This window comes from Triticum aestivum, chromosome 1D (assembly GCF_018294505.1).
Source record: "Triticum aestivum cultivar Chinese Spring chromosome 1D, IWGSC CS RefSeq v2.1, whole genome shotgun sequence".
NCBI classification, from domain to species: domain Eukaryota; kingdom Viridiplantae; phylum Streptophyta; class Magnoliopsida; order Poales; family Poaceae; genus Triticum; species Triticum aestivum.
The window spans coordinates 254121320-254144647 of NC_057796.1; positions in this window are offsets into that span (position 1 = coordinate 254121320).

Genomic DNA, 23328 nt, shown 5'->3' on the forward strand with positions numbered 1-23328 from the left:
ATTACTCTCCACTCGTAGTAGGTTTTTAACTTAGGCGAGGACGGGCTCGCGGCTAATCCCCCGAGTGGGAGGATTGCTCTTCACTCGGAGTAGGTTTTTAACTTAGGCGAGGACAGGCTCGCGGCTAAGCCCCCGAGTGGGAGGATTGCTCTCCACTCGGAGCAGGTTTTCACCTTTGGTGAGGACGGGCTCGCGACTAAGCCCCCGAGTGGGAGGATTGCTCTCCACTCGGAGTAGGTTTTTAACTTAGGCGAGGACGGGCTCGCAGCTAAGCCCTGGAGTGGGAGGATTGCTCTCCACTCGGAGTAGGTTTTTAACTTAGGCGAGGACAGGCTCGCGGCTAAGCCCCCGAGTGGGAGGATTGCTCTCCACTCGGAGTAGGTTTTTAAATTAGGCGAGGACGGGCTCGCGACTAAGCCCCCGAGTGGGAGGATTGCTCTCCACTCGGAGTAGGTTTTTAACTTAGGCGAGAACAGGCTCGCACCTAAGCCCCCGAGTGGGAGGATTGCTCTCCACTCGGAGTAGATTTTTAACTTAGGCGAAAACAGGTTCCGCAGCTAAGCCACCCACTGGGGGATTTGAGCAGATGTTTATGAGAGAACAATCATTAAGAGACTGCAGGAATCATGTTTTGATAAATGATCCAACAAGTACTCTTATTACATCATGACAATCTGGTTGTCAAGTATAAAAACGATGAAGGAGATCTATGTTCTAGGAGCGCGGCACGTCTTTCTTTTGAGCTAGGTTGTAAAGGTGATAAGCTCCATTGTGAAGCACCTTGGTGACGATGAAAGGGCCTTCCCACGCGGGGGCGAGCTTATGTGGTCGCTCCTGATCCACTCGGAGCACTAGGTCTCCTTCTTGAAACGCTCGACCCTTGTTGTTCCTTGCATGGAACCGAGGGAGATCTTGCTGATAAACAGTCGACCGGATCAAAGCCATCTCTCGCTCTTCTTCCAGAAGGTCCACTACATCCTGACGTGCTTGCTCTGCTTCAGCTTCTGAATAAAGATCCACTCATGGTGCATTGTGAAGCAGGTCACTAGGAAGCACGGCTTCAACCCCGTATACCATGAAGAAATGGGTTCGGTTAGTTGACCGATAGGGAGTTGTCCTCAGTCCCCATAGAACAGACGCAATTCAGTTACCCAAGCTCTAGCTGCGTGCTTAAGGTCGCGCATGAGTCGAGGTTTCAGACCTTGGAGGATTAGACTGTTTGCCCTTTCAGCTTGGCCATTCGACTGTGGGTGCGCAACGGATGCGTAATCTACCCGAGTGCCATGGGAAGCGTAGAACGCTCTGAACTCTTCCGAATCAAAGTTTGAGTCGTTGTCTATGATAATGTTGTGCGGAACTCCATATCATAATATCAACTCTCTTATGAAACTGATGGTTGTGCTTGAGTTTAAGTTCTTGATAGGCTTGGCCTCAATCCACTTGGTGAACTTCTCGACTGCTACGAGTAGATGGGTGAAACCACTTCTGCCGGTCCTTAGCGGCCAACCATATCCAAACCCCACACAGCAAACGGCCAGACGAGTGGAATGGTTTTCAAGGCAAATGCCGGCTTGTGGGACATGTTTGCGTAGAACTGGCAACCTTCACATTTCTCAACGATTTCTTTGCAGCTTCATTGGCCTGCGGCCAGTAGAATCCTGCTCGGTATGCTTTGTCCACAATGGTCCGAGAGGACGCATGGTGACCACAGGTCCCCGAGTGGATGTCATCCAATATCAGTCGACCCTCTTCTGGAGAGATACATCGCCGAGCCACGCCAGTAACTCTCTCCCTGTAGAGCTGTCTGCCTATTACTGTGAAGGCCTTGGACCTACAGACGATCTGACGTGCCTCAATCTCATCTTCTGGAAGGTCATGCCTGAGCAGATATGCAATGTATGACACTGTCCAGTCAGGGGTGATTACAAGGATCTTCATAACCAGATCAATAACTGCTGGGACCTTGATTTCAGTCGGATTGGTAGGACTTATTGCTTGGGGAGGTTTTTCAGTAAAGGGATCCTCTTGCACTGACTGGGAATGGAGATGCTCGAGAAACACATTGCTGGGGATAGGCTTCCGAGTGGAACCTAGTTTTGCCAGGTCATCGGCTGCTTGACTCTTGAGCCGGGGAATGTGGTGGAGTTCCAATCCTTCATACTTCTTTTCCAACTTCCTCACTGCATTGCAGTACCCAGTCATGGTGGGGTTCCTGACATCCCACTCCTTCATCACCTGATTGACCACCAAATCTGAATCGCCGTAGACCATCAGGCGACGGACGCCGAGCGAGATGGCCATACGCGACCCATAGAGGAGTGCTTCATACTCAGCTTCATTATTGGAGGAAGCAAAGTGAATCTGGAGGACATAACTGAGTTTATCGCCTCTTGGGGACACTAGGACTACTCCAGCACCAGAACCATTCAACATCTTAGATCCATCGAAGAACATAGTCCAGTGTTCCGAGTGAACTTGAATCGGCTGTTGCCATTCAATCCACTCGGCCAAGAAATCCGCGAGCGCTTAGGACTTGATCGCCTTATTTGCTTTGAACTTGATATCCAGAGGGAGAAGTTCAATTGCCCACTTAGCCACTCGACCACTTGCATCTCGATTGTTCATGATTTCAGACAACGGAGCATCGCTGACGACTAAAACCAAGTGGTCTTGGAAATAATGTGCAACTTTCTTTGCAGTCAAATAAATTCCATAAAAAAGCTTATGGTAGTGTGGATACCTCTGCTTGGATGGAGTCAAGACTTTGGAGATGTAATACACTTGGCGCTGAACTTTATAGGCCTTGCCTTCTTCTTCTTGCTCCACTATGAGCACTGTGCTGACAACCAGACCAGTGGCTGCAATGTATAAGAGCAGAGGCTCTTTGCTGTTCAGAGCAGCAAGCATTGGCTGGGTGGAAAGCAGGGCTTTGAGCCCCGCAAACACTGCTTCAACTTCGGGAGTCCACTCGAATGTATCAGACTTTTTCATCAGTCGGTAAAGAGGCAATGCCTTTTCACCGAGATGCGAAATGAATCGACTTAACGCAGCGAGGAAACCTGTGAGCTTCTAAACATCGTGCACACGCACAGGGCGTTTCATTCGGAGAATAGCGCCATGATGACCCACAAGTATAGGGGATCAATTATAGCTCTTTTTGATAGGTAAGAGTGTCGAACCCAACGAGGAGCGGAAGGAAATGACAAGTAGTTTTCAGTAAGTTTTTTTTGAATATTTACTGTAAGGTTTTCAGTAAGGTTTTCAGTAAGGTAATGTCTACAAGTGCTGAAATTGTAAGTAGTGGAGTAGTTTGATAGCAAGATAATTTGTAACGAGCAAGTATCGATAGTAGTAACAAAGGTGCAGCAAGGTAGCCCAATCCTTTTGAGGCAAAGGACATGCCAAAACGGTCCCTTATGATAAGCAAAGCGTTCTTGAGGGTACTCGGGATTTTCACCTAGTCACTTTCATCATGTTGGTTCGATTTGTGTTCGCTACTTTGATAATTTGATATGTGGGTGGATCGGTGCTTAGGTGTTGTTCTTACTTGAACAAACCTCCTACTTATGATTAACCCTCCCGCAAGCATCCGCAACTACGAGAAAAGTATTAAGAATAAATTCTAACCATAGCATTAAACTTTTGGATCCAATCGGTCCCTTACGGAATCGCGCATAAACTGGGGTTTAAGCTTCTATCACTCTTGCAACCCATCATCTAATTGCTACTCCACAATGCATTTCCTTAGGCCCAAATATGGTGAAGTGTCATGTAGTCAACGTTCACATGACACCACTAAGGGAATCACAACATACATACTATCAAAATATCAAACACATATCAAGTTCACATGATTACTTGCAACATGATTTCTCCCCTGACCTCAAGAACAAGAGTAACTACTCACAAATGATAAACATGTTCATGATCAGAGGGGTATTAAATAGTATGATGGATCTGAACATATAATCTTCCACCAAATAAACCATATAGTAATCAACTACAAGATGTAATCAACACTACTAGTCACCCACAAGCACCAATCTATAGTTCCGGTAACAAGATTGAACACAAGAGATGAACTAGGGTTTGCGATGAGATGGTGCTGTTGAATATGTTGATGGATATTGCCCTCCCCAAGATGGGAGAGTTGTTGGTGATGATGATGACGATGATTTCTCCCTCCGGGAGGGAAGTTCACCCCGCGGAATCGCTCCGCCGGAGTGCAGAAGTGCTCCTGCCCAAGTTCCACCTCGAGACGGCGGCGCTCCGTCCCGAAAGTCCTCTCCTTATTTTTTCTAGGTCAAAATGACCTGTATACCAGAAGATGGGTACTAGAGGTGGGCTGAGGAGGGCACAACCCACCAGGGGGCACCTGGGCTCCCTGGCGCGCCCTGGTGGGTTGTGCCCACCTGGTGGGCCCCTCTGGCAGTTATTTGCTCCAATATTTCTTAAATATTCCATAAAAAATCTCCGTGAAGTTTCATCTTGTTTGGAGTTGTGCAGAATAGGTGGCCTGACGTAGCTTTTCCAGATCCAGATTTCCAGCTTCTCGGGATTGGCATCTATCCCTCGTTCGGAAACGAGAAAACCGAGTAACTTTCCTCCAGGAACTCCGAATGTGCACTTGGACGGATTCAACTTGATGTCATATCTTCTCAGATTGGCAAAGGTTTCAACGAGGCCAGTTAGTAGGTTGGAACCTTTACGTGACTTAACCACGATACCATCCATATATGCTTCCACATTCCGGCTGATCTGAGTGAGCAGGCACTTCTGAATCATGCGCATGAATGTGGCGCTAACATTTTTGAGACCAAAAGGCATGATGACATAGCAAAAACACCCGAATGGGGTGATGAAGGCCGTTTTTATTTCATCGGGTCCATACAGTTGGATCTGATGGTATCCGGAATACGCTTCAAGAAAAGACAATCGCTCACATCCCGTAGTTGAGTCAACTATTTGATCAATGCGAGGGAGCGGAAAATGATCTTTCGGGCAGGCCCGATTGATTTGCTTCAAATCGATACACATACGGAGTGAATTATCCTTCTTGGGGACCATGACGACGTTGGCGAGGCACTCAGAGTGGTATATCTAGCGGATGAACTCAGCTGCTAGGAGCCAAGCCACTTCCTCGCCAATCGCCTTCCTCTTCTCCGCGGCGGACCGGCGGAGATGCTCTTTGACTAGTTTGGCTTTGGAGTCGACACGCAAACGATGCTCAGCCAGTCCCCTGGGTACACCTGGCATGTCAGAAGGTTTCCATGCAAAGATGTCCCAGTTCTGACGGAGGAACTGGGTGAGCGTGACTTCTTATTTGCTGTCGAGTGTCGTTGAGATGTGGGTCGGAGCAGCTGTGGGATCTTCGAGGTGAATGTGAACTGGCTTCGTCTCACTGGCCAACTGAAATGCGGATTTAGAAGCGGGCTTCTTGGCCCAGAGCAAATCACTCGGATCAGCATTCTTCTTGTATTCCTCCAGTTCCACCACTGCCATTTGCTCGTCAACGATCTTGGACCCCTTCTGGAGACATTCCTCTGCTCTTTGTCTGTTCCTAGTGACCGTGATCACACCTTTGGGTCTGGTCATCTTCAGCTTAAGATACACGTAACATGGATGGGCCATGAAACGAGCATATATTGGCCTGCCCAGAATAGCATCATAGGCACTATGGAAATCCACTACCTCAAACGTCAACTTTTCCTTGCGAAAATTCTTGGAATCACCAAAAACCACATCCAGAGCAATCTGTCCAAGTGACTTTGCCTTCTTCCCTGGGGTGACTCCGTGGAACTGCATGTTGCTCTCAATGAGTCAGGACATCGGAATGCCCATCCCTTGGAGGGTCTCAGCGTATAGAATGATCAGACCACTGCCACCATCCATGAGAACTTTGCACAGTCGAGTGCCTCCAACAACTGGGTCGACCACCGAAGCTTGCCCCCCAGGGGTAGCAACGTGAGTTGGTGATCTGACTGGTCGAATGTAATAGGAGTCTTTGACCACTTGAGGTATGTTGTAGTTGCTGGAGCAACCATGTTCACCTCTCTGTTGATGACTTTCAGTCGACTTTTGCTCTTGACATTAGCAAAAATCACCAAAGTAGCATTGACCTTCAGGTAATCATCTGCCTTTTCCTCATCTCCATCCTTATCAGAGTCCTTCTCACTTGGCTGACCCTCACGGAACTGCTGAATAAGGAGTCTGCACTATCGAGTGGTGTGTTTGGGAAAAATCAAGTTACCCTCTTCATCTTTCTTCGTGTGGATGTGACATGGTAAATCTAGGACGTCCTGGCCAGACTGGTCCTTCAACTTTTTGGGTACCCACGGCCCCTTGGGCTTTCGTTTGAACTTTCCTTGGGTATTCACCACTGTAGCTTCAGCCTGACTCGCGGCTTCGGCTTTGCGTTTCTGCTTCCGACTAGGGTTTCCACCCCCAACATCATGGTCGATTGTCTTCCCTTTGCTATTGCAGAGTCGGTCTTCTTCTTTGCCATTCGCATACCGAGTGGCTATTTCCATCATCCGATTCAAAGTCATAGCCCCGGAGTGACCGAATTTCAGTGTGAGCTCTCTATATCGCACGCCTTCCTTGAAAGCGCAGACTGCTTGGTGCTCTAAAACATTCTCCACCGGATGGTGAAGTGTAGTCCACATTGGATGTAATCCCTCAAAGTTTCATTCGGCTGTTGGACACAATGCTACAACTCAGACAGCCCAGCGGGACGCTTGCAAGTGCCTTCAAATGTCTTGATAAACACTCGGGCCAAGTCTTCCTAGCAATATATGCTAGCAGGAGCCAACTGATTCATGGCTACCTCATCATTGCCTCCACCAATCTGCACTGCCACTCGGTAATCTTCCAACCATGTGTCTGGCTTTGACTTGCCAGTAAATTTGCTCACTCCTGCAGCCAACTTGAAGTTGGGAGGAATCTCAGCTGCACGAATGGCTCTGCTGACACACTCGGGCCCAGTGATAAATGCTCTGCTCCCACTTGGAGGATTTCTGTCCAACCGTTCTCTGTTAGCTCTGCCTCTGTCAACCAGGCCCTCCACGAGGATTGGCCTTGCAACAAAACCGGGGTCTCTTGGGTCGACCGAAACCCTCCGCTCGTCACCGTATGGGCGCCTGCCATCATACCGTTGGGGCACGTACAAACCACCTCTCAAAGGGGATGTGGGCACTCAACGATGGTCATCACGGTGGTATCGAGGATCAAACTGCCCGTGGCCTCGACCCAGGTACTGGTCCTGGTGATAACCATGATCTTCACGCCACAGAGGTGATCTTGGGTTGTGTGCCGACTGAACGGTGTCTGCCATGACAGACCTGATGTGAATCCTATTGCGCGACTGGGAAACAGCCGAGTTCTGTTCTCCGGTCGCCCTGAGTAGTGCCCAAATCTGCTGTAGGCCTCTACCCGCCTCAAAGCAGGACGGTTGGATCGAATCTGTGATACGGGCAGCTGCTGCAACATTTTGGATCGGGTACGGTATACCTGACACTCTTCACGAGGCCCAGTTGGAAACAGTTGTCGCTGCCGTCGACTGGAACTTGGGATCTGCCTGCGGGCGCGGTCGTCGAGTGCTTGTTGAAGATTCTCTAGGCGCGTACACTCAGCCAGAGTGGCTAAGCGCGCAACCTCCAGGGCCTGAGCCTCGGGGGTCTCCCCAACGATGGCGGTCTGGAAAGCCTGATTGTTTCTGTGATGCAGCTCTTCCCTCTGCTCCACCGTGAGATCCTGAGGGTAATACTCGTCGTTGCCGTGCGACGGACCACCGCTGTCGCCTCTGCCATGGGGGAATCCGGGCGGGCTGTGCTAGGAGCCGACCATGAGGACTTCCATCGTAGGATCGTTGCTCTCGCACTCGGAAAGAGTATCCGAGGGCTAGTCGACAGATCAAACAACCCATAGAGGGATTCATCGGGCTCGATTGCCGTGATTTGAGGAGTGGTCGACTGACGGGTCACCGCATGCCTTACCCACTGCTGGAGCCGCGAGCAACCGGATCGCTTGCGGCGACGGGCAGCGGGGAGCGAGAACGCCGCGGGAGCTGACCAATACTGAGTCGAAGACTGCCGCAGGAGGACGCCAGAGGCACTCTCACGGAAGTGCGCTGCCCCGCGAATGGGGAGAGGCTCGATATCGAGGGGGGCTTCTTGGAGCCAGGCCGAATCGTCAGCGATGAAGGTGACCGCGCCGAGACAGATCTCGTGACCCAAGGACAATCCACCGCCGGAAAGCATGTTGACAAAAATCAAAGATTGCAACCTCCATGGAAGTGTCTTAGGCGCCTACTCCACGGTGGGCGCCGACTGTTGTGGGAACAGATCTGACAGTTGATATAGGTGGTACGTAGGAGAGGGCGGAGTCCTAGCTACGGTGAGGTTGTATACTCGGATTTACGAGTTCAGGCCCCTCTCGGAGGAGGTAAAAGCCCTATGGTCTCGGTGCCGTGGAGGCTCTGATGATTGGCGTATGAGTTACAGGGGGTGCGAACCCTTGTGCAAGAGGGGGGGTGGCTTATATAGAGTACGCCGACCCCTCGCAGCCCTCAGTTACACCAGGCTTCAATGAGAGTATAATGTCCCGTACGTTACTGGTAACGCCCGTATTAAATGATCTTTATGACGATGGAGTGAATGCCCGACCGTTGCCATCCAGGGGTGGCTCTAGGTCTTCTGTACTCCGAGTGGAATCTTGTCTTCTGAGTGAATAACACCTGGTCGAGTGGAAATGTGATATCCGAGTGAGATTTTCTGTCGAGTGGATTGCACTTCATGAGGATTTCAGTCGGTATCTTATGTTTAACTTTATAGACCTTGGATTCTTGTGTAGCGTCCTTGGGTAGGGCGTCAGGTCAGGCCTATGACCCTACCCTAGGTACATGTCATCAACACCGATGTTTCTACCTCTGAGGCATCCACAACGACCTCTTCCTTGGGATCCTCATCTATGTAACACTCCCATTTTTCCTCGGAAGTTCCATATGCTCCACATAGCTTTTAAGAAATCTTAAAACAACATCAGGGTCAAGATAAAGTTATACTAACTTGGTTAAGTCTTCCCAAATTAAGATAAGATTTTGTGCAGTCAAAATCTATCTCAATTTTACCCTCTTCTCCATCATCACACCCAAGATTCGTGGTTAGATAGCTTACGATCCAATAATTGCCACACTTCGGGTACCACCCTAGTTATAAAAGAACCTGCAGAGGCTAAATCTATATCTTCTTTGGAATGATCCCAAAGTTCTCCATAGAAGAGATTTAATACAAGCCAATCAGGGAGTTTGTGATGAGGGCAATCATTTAGTAGGGTCCTCTACCTTTGATATGCGTTAACTAGACTTTCCTCTGGTCTCTACCGAAAGTTTAAAATCCATCATTGAGGGTGTCCTGGACTAAGGGGTTTTTGGGTTGCCGGTCTGCCTCTTATGGGCTGGACAAGTGGGCCGCTATGGATCCGTTTTTGGAGGGCCGAACTATAAGCGACTCCATGTTTAGGAAGGAAACCTCTAAAGCCTTGGTGTATCCTCCAAGTCAAGATAATGAAGATGGCATGTTTATTCCTTGAGGACACTTGATCACATGTAACCCTAGATATCCCTAGTGTCTACATAAACAAGAGGGTTTAGTCCGTAGAGACTAGAACCATCATCCTACTCATCTAGGGTTTAGTTCATCCGATTTGGTGGTAGATCAACTATGTAACCATCATATACACATCAACATAATCAAGCAGGATGTAGACTTTTACCTCTTCGACAGGGCCCGAACTTGGGTAAATATTGTCCCTGCGTTCACTGTTCCCCGTTGATCTAAGATCCACATATCAGGACCCCCCTACCCGAGTTCCGTCGGTTTTGACACCGACATTGGTGCTTTCATTGAGAGTTTTGATATGGGATCGTCGAAGGATTGATGGCTCGCTTAGTCATCAGCGATGGCATCCGCACCAGGGACATTTTCATCCCTGGCCAGCTCTTCGCGTTCGGCAGCATCGTTCTACATGCCAATTCGACCGGTCACCTTGGCCAGATTGACAACTTCGCCCCTGAGCAGGAAATCAGGTTTGACAACCTAGAGTACGTCGCTGACGCTCGGGGCGATCTAATCTTCACTAGGTTCTCAACCTCACCTGAGGAACCGGCAAATCCTGAAGCTTCAACTTTGGACCTTCTTCTCTACCCAACCTCCGGGTCGATCTTTACCTTAGATCCGGATTTGAGCTCGGATCCGACCTCAGAATCCAAGAACCAGGAGTCAACCCTGGCCGAGCATGCCCTCTGTGCGGTCGCACCGGAGGTTAACTTCGAAAGACTCCAGAAGATGAATCCGGCCGACCTCTCTCTATTAAATGAGAATTAGATCAGATCCAGTCAATAAGCATCGCAGATGGGCCGTATGCGGTCTACGATCGAATGGAACCGGAGGCATGCAACAGGGAATTTTATGTCCCACCCACCACCCACTTGGTAGCCACTATCGAGGTCTTAACTGATATCCTGGACTACGCCTCTGAGGAGGCCGAGGACATGGACGAGGATGTCAACGCCATGGCCTATACGACAAATTCCCCAGCATGGGAAAGTGGACTGCCGCTTCTACCTACGACGTCTACATGGTCGACACCCCCAAGGAGGACGGCGAGGATCCGGCAAGGGAGTCATCCAAACGCCTACGCCAGCGAAAGCGATCCAGGGGACGCGGAAAGGGCAGGGAAGACAACTTGAATACAGACACAAATGGAACCGAGGATGACCCTGCTCTGGATAACATGGAGGAGCTTGGTGATAATGCCACCCCCGAGCAGCACCTAGCCGCTCCCGAAGGCCACGACGACCACGGCGACTCCGAGTACCACGATGATCCCGAGGACCCTGGCGATTTCGAAGACAGCAACTACCTCCCTCTTTTAGAAGATGAGGAGAGCCTCGGAGCCGAGGATTTCATCGTCCCCAGAAGACCCGCTAGGCCAAGAACGATTCAAGCGACAACTCATAGCCACCGCTAAGCTTTAAGAGGAAGCAGAAGCAGTTGAAAGCTAAATAGGATACCCTCAACGACAGATGGACGAAAGTCCTAGCAGCCGAAGAGGGCTACGGCAATGAGCAATAGGACCAAAACAAAAACTACCCATGGCAATGTTTTCTCCCACAATTTAACGACGAGGCCCTTGAGCCCACACCCCCAAGACACACTCAGGCCAACCAGCCAGACCGACCCCCTACAGGATGGGACATGACGGCTGGAGAAGCCGAATATCCACCTGCTCCCCCTTGTCGAAGAGGCAAGGAGCCGATGCAGCTAGAAGACCCACATGATATTCGGCACGACTTAACCGCCAGAGCAGGCCAAACAATATCCATCTACGGATCTAGAGGGCGCACCCCTGCTGGACGGGACAAATACCAAGCCTGGTGCGACAGAAACAATAGAGCCCGGGAGTAGCATCGTGTCCGGATGACAGCCGATCTCCCACACGACGTGGCCCGGGTCAGGGGCGCCGCACACCCAATGTGTTTCACATACGAGGTGATGCCGCATCAGTTCCCCGAAGGGTTTAAACCCATGAACATCGAACAATATGACGGGACAACTAACCCAGCCATATGGATCGAAGACTTCCTTCTCCACATTCATATGGCCCGAGGAGACGGCCTCCATGCCATCATATATTTGCCACTAAAGCTCAAAGGACCGGCCAGGCACTGGTTGAACAGCCTCCCCGAAAACTCCATTGGGAGCTGGGAAGAGCTTGAGGATGCCTTTCAAGCTAACTTTCAAGGTACCTATGTTTGCCCTCCTGATGCCGACAACTTGAGCCACGTTGTTCAATAGCCCGGAGAGTCAGCCCGGCAATTTTGGAATCAGTTCTTGACCAAGAAAAAACAGATAGTCGACTGTCCAAATGCTAAAGCAATATCCGCTTTTAGGCACAGTACCCGGGACGAATGGCTCGCTCGCCAGCTCGGCCAAGATATGCCGAAAACAATGTCGGTTCTTACCTCTCTCATGACCCGCTTTTGCGCGAGTGAAGATAGTTGGTTAGTTCGTAGAAGCAACCACCTAGACTAACCCGGCACCTCAGAAGCCCGGGGCAAAAACGGAAAACCATGGCGCAACAAGAATAAGCGCGGCACAACGGCGCTGAAGCTGATGACATGGCAGTGAATGCCGGATTCAACAACTCCAAATCAGGACTGCGGAAGAAGCCCTCTAAAGGGAACTGATACGTCTCCAACGTATCTACTTTTCCTAATGCTTTTCCTCTTGTTTTTGACTCTAATTTACATGATTTGAATGAAACTAACCCCAGACTGACGCTGTTTTCAGCAGAACTACCATGGTGTTGTTTTTGTGCAGAAATAGAAGTTCTCAGAACGGAATGAAACTTTGCAAGGAATTTTTATACAATAAAAGAGAATTTCTGGAGCCAAGAACCACGGAGGGGGGCACCTGGGTGGGCACAACCCACCAGGGCGCGCCCGCCCTCCAGGCGCGCCCAGGTGGGTTGTCCCCACCTGGTGGCCCTGCAGACCCTGAAACTGACACTATAAAATCCTATTTTTGGAGAAAAAAATAAGGGAGAAAGAATTATCGCGTCTTGAGACGGAGCCGCCGTCACCACCTATTCTTCATCGGGAGGCCAGATCTGGAGTCCGTTTGGGGCTCCGGAGAGGGGGGTCTTCATTCTTCATCATCACCAACCGTTCTCCATCGCCAATTCAATGATGCTCCCCACCGGGAGTGAGTAATTCCTTCATAGGCTCGCTGGTCCATGAGGAGTTGGATGAGATTCATCATGTAATCTAGTTAGTTTTGTTAGGGCATGATCCCTAGTATCCACTATGTTCTTAGATTGATGTTGCTATGACTTTGCCATGTTTAATGCTTGTCACTTTGGGCCTGGGTGCCATGATTTCAGATCTGAACAGTTTATGTTATCACCATTATATCTATGTTCTAGATCCAATCTTGCGATTTATAGTCACCTACTACGTGTTATGATCCGGCAACCCCGGAGTGACAATAGTCGGGACCACTCCCGGCGATGACCGTGGTTTGAGGAGTTCATGTATTCACCGTGTGTTAATGCTTTGTTCCAGCTCTCTATTAAAAGGAGGCCTTAATATCCCTTAGTTTCCAATATGGACCCTGCTGCCACGGGAGGGTAGGACAAAAGATGTCATGCAAGTTCTTTCCATAAGCACGTATGACTATTTACAAAATACATGCCTACATTATATTTATGAATTGGAGCTAGTGTCGTATCGCCCTAGGTTATGACTGTCACATGATGAATATCATCCAATAATTTACCGATCCAATGCCTATGAATTTATCTTATATTGTTTCTGCTAAGTTACTATTGCTATTGTTGCCGTTGCACTTGCTACAAAATCACTGCTATCACTGTTACCGTCACTATTGCTGCTACTACTATTATCAAAATTATCATACTACTTTGCTACTAATCACTTTGCTGCAGATAATTAATCTCCAGGTGTGCTTGAATTGACAACTCAACTGCTAATACTTAAAATATTTTTTGGCTCCCCTTGTGTCAAATATATAAATTTGGGTTGAATACTCTACCCTCAAAAACTGTTGCAATCTCCTATACTTGTGGGTTATCAAGACCTTTTTCTGGCGTCGTTGCCGGGGAGCATTGTTATATTTGTTGAGTCACTCGGGATTATTATCAATTTATCACTATTAAGAATCTGAAGGATGCTAAGACTAAGATTTTTTCCCTCTAAGACGAGGGGAGGTAAGGAACTGCCATCTAGCTCCGCTTTAGATTCACCTTCTGTTATAAGTAAATTTGCAACACCACCACATGCTATTAATCCTGATATGTCGCAAGTTATTGATGATGCTACTTCTGCTATGGATGATGCTAGTACCTTGCTTGATGATAATGTGCCACTAGGGTAAGACAACATGATATTGTTGAAATTGATGATGAGCTTGAAACTGAAAATCTTGAAACACCAACTAGAACTAGCCCTCCTAGATATGAATTGCCTAAGGTACCGGAAGGTTATATTATGAATGAGGAGACAACTAGAGATATTCTTGCTTGTAGGGATAGAGATAATCTAGAGAAATTATTATGCAAGTATAAAGAAAAATCTCTGAATGCTAGAATGAAATATGATCCTAAGTTTGCTACTTCACCTATCTTTATTGATGATAAGGATTGTGGATCTGTCGACCCAGAGTTAATTACTTTGGTTGAATCTGATCCTTTCCATGGTTATGAAACTGAAACTGTTGTGGCACATCTTACTAAGTCGAATGGCATAGCCACCCTTTTTGCTCATGATGAGACAACTCACTATTACTATATTCTCAAATTATTTCCGTTCTCATTAAAGGGTGATGCTAAAGCTTGGTACAATTATCTTGCTCCTGGTTGTGTGCGTATTTCCTAGGATATGATTTATTACTTCTCTGAAAAATATTTCCCTGCTCATAAGAAACAAGCTGCCTTGCAGGAAATATTTAACTTTGTGCAAATTGAAGAAGAGAGTCTCCCACAAGCTTGGGGGAGGCTTCTCCAATTGCTTAATGTTTTACCTGATCATCCTCTTAAGAAAAATGAAATACTTGATATCTTCTATAATGTACTAACCGATGCTTCTAGGGACTTCCTAGATAGTTGTGCTGGTTGTGTTTTCAGGGAACGAACTATTGGACAAGCTGAGGAATTATTGAATAACATATTGAAAAATTATGATGATTGGACTCTTCCTGAACCACCGCCTAAGCCCACTCTGAAGAAGAGGGGTATCTTATATCTCAGTCCTGAAGATATGCAAGAGGCAAAGAAATCTATGAAGGAAAAAGGTATTAAAGCTGAGGATGTTAAAAATTTACCTCCTATTGAAGAAATACATGGGCTTGATACACCACCACTGCCTAAGGTGGTAGAGGTAAATTCTCTAATGAAATTTAATGATAATGATAATCCTCACAGTATGCACCCTAGCCAATGCCTTTATGAGTTTGAGAATTACATTAGAAAGCAAGATCACCTCAATGCAAATGTTATGAAACAATTGAAATATAATTCTAATATGATTGCTCACTTGAGTGACTTGTTATTTAGAATCTCAAATGATGTTAGAGGTGTGGGAAAGCATGCTTCTATGGTTCAAACTCAATTAGAACAAGTTGCTAAATCTCAAAGAGATTTGTTAGATGAAATGAACAATAACATACATGACTTTGCTGTTAGAGTAGCAACTAGGGGAGGTAAAATGACTCAGGAACCACTTTATCCTAAGGGACACCCAAAAAGAATTGAACAAGACTCTCAAAGATCTAACACTGATGCATGTAGTCCTTCTAAAAAGAAAAAGAAGAAGAAGAATGATAGGACTTTGCATGCCTCTAGTGAACCTGAAGTAGAGAAACCTCCTGATAATGATAATGAAGTCTCTATATCTGATGCTGAAACTCAACCTGGTAGTGAACACTCACCTTCTGATAATGAAAAAGATAATGATGAGGTTCATGAAAATACTCAAACAAATAATAAAGAACCAGACAATGATGTTGAGATAGAACGAGCAGCTGATCTTGATAACCCACAACCCAAGAATACAAGATATGATAAGAGAGACTTTGTTGCTAGAAAACATGGTAAAGAAAGAGAACCGTGGATTCAGAGACCTATGCCCTTTCCACCTAAGTCAACTAAAAAGAAAGACGATGAAGAATTTCAATGCTTTGCTGAAATGCTGAGGCCAGTCTTTTTGCGTACTCGCTTGACTGATATCTTGAAAATGCCTCCTTATGCAATGTACATGAAAGACATCATCACTAATAAGAGAAAAATACCGGAAGCTGAAATCTCCACCATGCTTGCTAATTATACTTTTGAAGATGGAGTACCTAAAACACTTGGAGATCCGGGAATACCAACTATACCTTGCTCCGTAAAAAGAAACTATGTGAAAACTGCTTTGCATGAATTGGGAGCTGGTGTTAGTGTTATGCCTTTCTCTTTATATAAAATACTTGATTTGAGTAAACTCACACCTACTGAAATATCTTTGCAAATGGATGACAAATCAACTGCCATACCTATTGGTATCTGTGAAGATGTGCCTGTTGTTGTTGCTAATGTTACTATTTTGACTGACTTTGTTATACTTGAGATGCCCGAGGAAGACAATATGTCGATTATCCTTGGTAGACCCTTCTTGAATACTGGAGGGGCTATTATTGATTGCAATAAAAGCAAGGTCACTTTTCATATCAATGGTAATGAGCATACAGTGCACTTTCCGAAGAAACAATTCCAAGTGAATGGTATTAATGTTATTGAGAAATCTTCGACAATCAATATTGCAAGTTTTCAACTACCTCTACCTACTATTAAAAAGAAATATGAAATGCTTATTGTTGGGGACATCCATATCCCTGTTGAGGTAACTTAGTGATTTACGAAAGTTCTTTGGTTTCATGCTAATCGAAAGTGGTTGTTAATAAGACTTGATCAACCTTATGAATGGATCATTTTTGAGAGGTATGAAGTTGATGAATTTAGTGAGCACTAACTTCTGTCCCTACCTTCTGTTTTCTGTTTTATTTAGTTAAATAAAATAAAGTGCCATGTTTTGTCTGTTTTCTGAATTTCCTGTGCAATAAAAAATGACCCAAAAATAAAAGTTCTCAGAATGCTCTGAAAATTTAATACGATTTTTTTTCTGAATATTTGAGAATTTTTGGTGCAAATAATATCAGAGGGAGGTGCACTAGGTGGGCACAACCCACCTGGGCGTGCCAGGACCCCCAGGCGTGCCCTGGTGGGTTGTGGTCCCCATGTGGCCCCCCTCACTTATCCCTTCATCCCACATTATCACCTACCTCCAGAAAAAAAATCACCATTGCTCTCTCTCTCTCTCGTGTTCTTGCTCTCAAACCCGTGGATTTCGATCTCGTTGCTCGAAGCTCCGTTTCTGAAACTGTTTTGAGGAATTGTTGCTTGGTATGTGACTCCTTCGTTTGTCCAATTAGCTTTTGCTTTAGTGGTTTATATTTTGAATAATTAGCTACTCTTGGTGTTGCTGTAGATGAGCTTGCATTTTGAATTCTTAGAGTTCTAAGTAGTTTGAATGCTTGCTACGGCCTCTATGTATCCCTATGAGTAGTTGCTACCAATTTTGTAGAGTTTTGTTGAGAAAATTTTGTGGACTAAAAATTTCAGAATTTTTGTTCATAGGAAAAACATGAGTATCTTTAGGAAGTTTGCTTCCAAGAAGAACTCCAAGGGAGTGATTGGGGAGTCATCTGATAGTGATCTCCGCACCGGGAGATTGGTGGAGCTACGGCAGTGCGAATGGCCGCATACCCCGTTCATGGAAGGGGCTGGAATCCATCAAGAGTTTGCACAATATGCTGCTAATGCCGGCCTCACCGAATTCATCGCGGCTGAATGCAGATAGTATCATCTCCTCACAAATTCCTTTGTGCAAAGTTTTAATTTTCTTCCTAGGAATAATCCCCCTGAAGTGCGGTTTAATTTATATGCAGAACCCCATCAGATACCACTTACTGAATTTTGTGAAATATGCTTGCCTCCTTCTAATGGTGGTTTGGTAGAGCCTAGGCCCGCAGAGTTTGAAAGCTTTTATCGTACTCTGATAGTGGGTGATGAGAGAGGGGTGTCGAGTATCACCGCCGCTGGCTTGCATTTTCCTGCTATTCACTATTTTGCTCTTTTCATTGCAAAATGCTTGCTTGCTAGAGAGAAGGTGGGTGCACTCAGTTCCCCAGACCTTGCCGTTTTACGTCGTGCACCAGAGGGCGACAACACTTATAGCTTAGGAGCTATTGTGGCACGTCGCCTCCACATTAATAAGTCCAAGCGTAAAATACATGGTGGTATTTACACCACTCGTTTGGCGGCTCGCTTTAATGTTCAGATACGCCTGCATGATTATCCTTTGCCCAAGGTTTACCTAGATAGCGCGGCCATGAATTACCACAAGTTTACTGTTGTCGATTATCCTAACATTCCTATTCCGTATAACCTGGTTTTCAGTGTGAGAACTCGTGATATTATTCCATTGCTTGCACCTGCTTTGTTTGATCCTATTGCCAAGGGCGGATAACGGATTATGCCTGCAGATATCATCGCCTACCGGAACAACCAGGCTGCAGCAGAGGAGGAGCCTCGGCAGTGGGAGCCACAGGTGCCCGCTCCTCAACAGTTCGACATGGGACCCCATGGTTTCTTCGACTACTGACTAATTACCAAGTTAGGCCAAAATACTAAGCTTGGGGCGAGTACGTGTTTCTCACCGACTTTACATTCATGTTCACACATTTCATTTGACGGTGTTCACACTTTTTCATTGTATTATCCATGCTTAATTTATTTTATCGCTTTCTTCTTGTGTGTTTAAAAAAACTTTGAGAAAATCCAAAAATATTTCCTGCTTCTTTTTGCTTTTTCTTTCTAGAGTAGTTACTGTAGCACTAAAAAGAAAACCCAAAAATATTTCCTTGTTCTTCTTTTGCTTGTTGGGAGCTTTCGCGTGTAAATAGTTTTTCTTGTTTTTTTGCTTTTCCCTTTTATTTGCTTCTTTCAAATATAACCAAAAACTCCAAAAATATTTCAGTGTGTTTCTCTGAACTTCTTTTCTTTTTATCGAGTTCTACCAAGGAGAAGGCCGCGATGAAAATGTTGAGTGGCTCTCATATACATTATTGTTGATCTAACAAAGAGCCTGTTTTACATTGTCTTCTCCTGTTGAATAAAATGTTTGCAGATTCCAGCTTAGTCCACGGCACTCTTGCACTATTATTATTTTCATATCACTCATTCGTGCAAGTGAAAGGCAATAATGACGACATTCAATGAACTAGCCGTGGCAGAGAGAAACGGGTATGAACTCGACTTGTTCTGTTTTTGTAGATATGTTTAACCCAGTGTCCATGATTTAGCCAGTTATGATTGAACATGTTTGGAATGACAATTAGAGATTATAGTTTCTCATGCCATGGATAAGTAGTTAGGAGTGGATAATGATTTATCTTGGATGTCAACATTGCATTAAAATGATTGTGATGTAGTATGATGATATGGTAGCCTCCTCTGAATGTTCGAGTGGCTTGACTTGGCACATGTTCATGCATGTAGTTGAATCAAAACCAACATAGCCTATATGATATTTATGTTCATGGTGTTCATATCCTACTCATGCTAGTGTCCAATGTTACTTATGCATAATGCATGTTCATGACCGTTGTTGCTCTCTAGCTGGCCGCTTCTCAACCTATTTTGCTAGCCTTCGCCTATCCTAAGTGGGAATTCTGCTTGTACATCCGAAACCTTAAACCCAAGTTATTCCTGACGAGTCCACCATACCTACCTATATGTGGTATTAACCTGCCGTCCTAAGTAAATTTGCATGTTCCATCTCTAAAAACTTCAAATAAATATCCTTTTTGTGTGCATGGATTGTTCATGGAACGACAGGAGGTAGTCGACATCTTCCATGCTAAGCGAGTTATTCTCAGGTTGAGTGTTTATTCACTCGCCATCGCACGAGAAAATGGGCGGTAATAGGGATGCCCAGTCCCAAACTGCGAAAAGAATTGATCTTTCGAATAATCAAACAAAAACTCCCAACGGAGTCATAACCTTTACTTTATCGCTTGGGAACCGCCACTAGCATGTTTAGCATGGAAGATATTGATAACAAATAGTCGTGAAGTAAACATGAAGGGTGCATGTCTCAAAATAGCATTTACCTCTGTTTTAAAAACTTGAGCTCTGGCACCTATGCAAATCACTGCTTCCCTCTGCGAAGGGACTATCTATTTACTTTTATGTTGTGTCATCACCTTCTCAAATAAGTGCCAGAACCTGAGAGCATTGCTGTCATGCTGATGCATTGTGCGTAGCTAATGTTGGGTGCATCATGACTGGATCTTTTCTACCATGAATTACAATGTTTAGTTGCTGCTTGAACTTTGGAGGTGCCTGCATTTATGTTTTGCGGTCTCAGAAAGGGCTAGCGAGATACCACTATTGTCATATTATATGATGGTTGTTTTGATAACGTGTTGCTGTTTGAGATATCTTATTATTGCTCGCTAGCTGATTATGTCATTGATATGAGTTAATATAATTTTTAAGAGTTATTGTCGACATGGTTAGTTATAATCTTGGCTGAAAACCTGGGTGCTGTTTAAGCCTATTTATGCAAACAAGAGCAAAAGAGTTCATAAAAGTTTTTCCTTTTCACTTTCAGTTTATCAACTGAATTGCTTGAGGACAAGCAAAACTTTAACTTGGGGGACTTGATACGTCTCCAATGTATCTACTTTTCCTAACACTTTTCCTCTTGTTTTGGACTCTAATTTGCATGATTTGAATGAAACTAACCCCGTACTGACGCTGTTTTCAGCAGAACTACCATGGTGTTGTTTTTGTGCAGAAATTAAAGTCCTCGAAATGGAATGAAACTTTGCGAGGACTTTTTATACAATAAAAGAGAATTTCTGGAGCCAAGAACCACCGGAGGGGGGCACCTGGGTGGGCACAACCCACCAGGGCGAGCCCCCCTCCAAGCACGCCCAGATGGGTTGTCCCCACCTGGTGGACCTGCAGACCCTGCACCGATGCTATAAAATCCTATTTTTGAAGAGAAAAATCAGGGAGAAAGAATTATCGCATTCCACAAGACGGGGCTGCCGTCACCTCTTGTTCTTCATCGGGAGGCCAGATCTGGAGTCCGTTTGGGGGTACGGAGAGGGGGATCTTCGTTCTTCGTCATCACCAACCCTTCTCCATCGCAAATTCCATGATGCTCCCCACCGGGAGTGAGTAAATCCTCCGTAGGCTTGCTGGTCGGTGAGGAGTTGGACGAGATTCATCATGTAATCTAGTTAGTTTTGTTAGGGCATGATCCCTAGTATCCACTATGTTCTGAGATTGATGTTGTTATGACTTTGCGATGCTTAATGCTTGTCACTTTGGGCCCGGGTGCCATGATTTCAGATCTGGACCATTTATGTAATCACCATTATATCTATGTTCTAGATCCGATCTTGCAAGTCATAGTCACCTACTATGTGTTATGATCCGGCAACCCCGGAGTGACAATAGTCGGGACCACTCCCGGCGATGACCGTGGTTTGAGGAGTTCATGTATTCACCGTGTGTTAATGCTTTGTTCCAGCTCTCTATTAAAAGGAGGCCGTAATATCCCTTCGTTTCCAATATGGACCCTGCTGCCATGGGAGGGTATGAAAAAAGATGTCATGCATGTTCTTTCCATAAGCACGTATGACTATTTACGGAATACATGCCTACATTATATTTATGAACTGGAGCTAGTGCCGTATCGCCCTAGGTTATGCCTGTCACATGATGAATATCATGCAACAAATTACCGATCCAATGCCTACGAATTTATCTTATATTGTTTCTGCTATGTTACTATTGCTATCGTTACCGTTGCACCTGCTACAAAATCACTGCTATCACTGTTACCATCACTATTGCTGCTGCTACTATTATCAATATTATCATACTACTTTGCTACTGATCACTTTGTTGCAGATAATTAATCTCCAGGTGTGGTTGAATTGACAACTTAGCTGCTAATACTTACAAATATTCTTTGGCTCCCCTTGTGTCGAATCTATAAATTTGGGTTGAATACTCTACCCTCAAAAACTGTTGCGATCCCCTATACTTGTGGGTTATCAGGAACCGAGATGGCCCTACCACATTACACTGGTGCGTGTCGGTCCTAAACTAACGGTTTTAACCCCTTTCCACGACGGCATCTGGAACCGTCGCCAAGTGAGTGTTGGCGATTGGGGGGTCCTTCCCACACGACCCAGAAACCGTCGGGGATATGCCCTCCTGGCACACACGTTCGGCAAAATGAGGTCGTGTGCGACCGGCGAGCGCGCAAATATGGAAATACATACAGTATAGCTAAAAAATACAATTATACGGTGAAATTGTTTCCGGTCGCAAGTACATCCCACACAGTCAGTCCCCGCTAAAAGTTTCCGTTCGTATGTACATCCCACACAGTAGCTCCAAGGAAAACGTTTGCGCAAGGTGGCGTAACGCAAACAGTTTTGAAGAGAATGTCATGTGTGATTGTTCATTGATCCAACACGGTTTATTCCTAGAAACTGTGTGCGTTGCCTGAGGTCATCGCCCACGGTGGTTTCTCATTAACCGTTTGCAATAGGAAAACCCAATTAGCAAGCTAATTGGCCAATTAGCGGGCTAATTGGCCTATTATTAATAATCCATTTACTAATCTAATTGACATTCATATTAAGAACATAATATATTCCATTTCCATATTAAGGAAGCAGGATTTCATAATTGAAATACATCAGAGTACAACATGATATAGCTTCAGCACTCAGCTACCCCATTACACAACTGCACCAGCAGCAAGTTTCACATACAACATCTAGAACCTTTCAAAATTAGCATCTTAGACGGTACATAGAGAGATGCATCTCATCTGGAAAACTGCTGAAGTGGAAGGTGAATATTGAGCCTTCATTCATGTTGAAGGTCTTTGCAACTTTAGGCCAGTGCCTGTGGATGATTGACCGTCCATCCTTCGACCTCTTCAGGAACACTTCAATATTGAACCGTGGGTGTTGTATGAAAACTTTCCTCGCCTCCTGACCAAAGAGGTGGTTTGAGAAGTAATCATCAATGAAGCCTGAAAACAAGGATGTGCATAAATATCTTCTCTATATTGGAAATGGGGCAAAGGAATACAAGAAGGCAAGGTATAATAGTTAGTACCATCTTGTAAACCTCAGTGCTTCCCATTGTTTCCCTGCAACACATATAAGGTAGTTAGTCATCAGGTTAAGTAAGGGTTCGCATGCTATCAGTAAAATATGTTGATGATAAAGAAGCACATTGCAGATTTATCCGATTAATTCAAGCCACATGGAAAACCCATTTATCCAAACCAAGCATGATTAAGAACTAGGAAATATAGCACTCTGATATGTTTCTCATGTATTAAGTGCAGCGAAATTTGATTTATTCCTCACATGGTATACAATAACAGAATGCAGCAACAACAATTGAACACCGCATTGCTTAATTGAACCAAGCAGTTAACTAAACACCACAACAAATGAACCAAACGTTAACCGAGCACCACATTGCACAATATAACATACTCCTAATAGAACATAAGACAGTTAACCAAACCAAGCATGCTTAACAACTTGGAAATATAGCAATTGTATTTGTTTATCATGTATTTAGTACAGCCAAATTCGATTT